The sequence below is a fragment of the Alosa pseudoharengus genome, unplaced genomic scaffold, assembly GCF_046254945.1.
Source record: "Alosa pseudoharengus isolate Yale_2024_CS ecotype anadromous, Long Island Sound unplaced genomic scaffold, YU_APseudo_1.1 YU_APseudo_1.1_scf_7, whole genome shotgun sequence".
Lineage (NCBI taxonomy): Eukaryota > Metazoa > Chordata > Actinopteri > Clupeiformes > Clupeidae > Alosa > Alosa pseudoharengus.
In genome coordinates, this window is record NW_027468859.1 from 23732347 (window position 1) to 23734846 (window position 2500).

Here is a 2500-nt window from a genome sequence, read left to right on the forward strand (position 1 = left end):
GCTAATAACGGTAATTTATGATTTTCTCGATATGGGCGTTTAAAAACACTAATAACGTGCTAATGGTACTAACAGTAATAATATGGTAATAATGTGCCGCTCACTATAATTTGTGCTCTCTGCGACTGTCCCCACAATTACCCCAGAGTTAGAGAACAAGGCGACCAGAGTGAATCAATCAGCAGTGGTCCAATGTCGCTGTAAGTGGCTAAAATTAATTCCGAATAACCTCAGTGGCTGGTTTAATTCAGATAGTTTTGGTCTAAATATTGTAAGGATATCGAGAGTGATACAGTACATATACTCAAATGTAAAACGGCATATACAGTGTAATTTGTAGTAGGAGAGTAGGCTACAAAGTAGGGCAGTAAGAACAGACAGGAATATTATATATGAGGCATACTAGCATATAAGTGTTCTGTGTAACCACTCTGAAGGCCTGACTGACCGCAACGTCAAAAAAAAAAAGTTTGGTTTGACTAACTGTAGCAACATTGTCCTTTTCCATGCTCAAGGTGAGGGTGGGTAAAGAAATATTACATCTTACTTGTGACATGGTCAGAATAATCAGCAATTGATATTGATATACTGCCACACCACTCATCAAAGGCATTTTCTTCTTCTCCACCTGCTGTATGTGTTTGCACAGCTTTGTTAAAACAGGCTTACATTGTTGAAAAACAAATAGCATTTTTATACACGTGCGTCTTTCTGTTAAAATACCTACACTAAATTCTGAATCACATTTTGCCAATCAGCCCAAAACGAATTGAAATTTAAATAACTGTTCCATGCATGGATTCAAAAGGTGATCAAAAGATCATACCTCAATCTGATTTTTTAGATTAACAATGGACAACGAACGTATAACACACACTGACTGGTCAAAGTGCTGTCTGTGTCAGCAGGACACAAAAGAACAATTAAAGTCTCCTGATACGAATCCTGCAAAGACAGATAAAGATGGCTATACATTATTAGCAAAAAATATCCCCTTGTTCCACTCTCTTAATGCATTGCCTATCAAACTTGATTGTGCAAGACTTGACACAGGAATTAATTGAATTTCCAATGACTTCATCATAGAAGGAAACAGAAATGTAGTGAATGTTAACATTGATTTGGGCCACATCTGCTAAATTAATTGCAATTAATGAAGTTGTAGTGATGAGGTGGATTTCATTATATTGCTCTTTAGCACAAACACACAAAATTACATACTTGTATCATCATTTTCTTGCTCACTTCTGGGCTAAATTCAGTCTTTTGGCGGCCATATTGTAAAATGGCTTCCATTTCAAGTGGCGAGTCAGGTAGATTTGATTGTATTGTTTTTTTTAGCACATTCATGCCAAAATTCATGCTTGTATAATAACTTGCTTGATCAATTCTGTGCAACAAATCCATTTCTATGGTATTTTTTGGCGGCCATCTTGGAAAATGGCCGTCATTTAAACTGGAAAATCAGTTAAAATGTACAGTATTGTGTTGGTCTTAAGCACATACCTGCCAAATTTCATGGCTGTATCATAATTTCCTTTGTCAATTCTGTACAACAAACCAATTTTTAGAGTTTTTCATGGTGGCCATTTTGGAAAATGGCCGCCATTAAAAATGGCAAATCAGGCAGATTTTATTGTATTGGTCTTGAGCACATACATGCCTAATTTCATGCTTGTATCATAATATCTTTGGTCAATTCTGAGCAATAAATCAATTTCTGGGGTCTTTTTTGGCCGCCATCTTGGAAAATGGCCGCCATTTCAAGTGGCCAATCAGGTAGATTTGATTGTATTGGTCTTGAGCACATACCTGCCGAATTTCACGCTTGTATTATAATTTGCACGATTTTTCCTGTAGCCGCTCTACTAATTTGAGAATGATGGAGGCTACTGTGCTCCTGGGCACTTTCAATACTGCAGAAATATTCTTGTATCCTTCCCCAGGTCTGTTTCTTCACACAGCCCTGTCTCGCAGGTCTACAGACAATTCTCTCGACCTCGTGGCTTGGTTTTCACTCTGACATACATCATCAACTGTGAGACCTTATATAAAGAGATGTGTGCCTCTCCTAATAATGTCCAATCAAGTTGTAGAAGCGTCTCAAGGACCATTGATAAAAGTAGGATGCACCAGAGCTCAATTACAAGTGTCAAGGGTCTGAATACTTATGTAAATGGAATATTTCAGTCTTTTATTTTTAATAAATTTACAAAACACTCCAAACACCTGTATTTTTGTGGAGTGTTGGAGTATTGTGTGTACTGTAGATTGGTGAGGAAAAAAATTAATGGAATCCATTTTAAGATGAGTCTGAAACATAACAAAATGTGGAAAACTTGAAAGGATCTGAAAACTTTTTGGTTGTACTATACACACTGTACACAGTAAAAAAACTAAACAGCGCTTCACCGTGACCACAGAAAACACAGTGCTGATGGCACAACATTAAAGTGCACATTTATTACAAATAAATATACATTGAGTGTAGACACTGCAC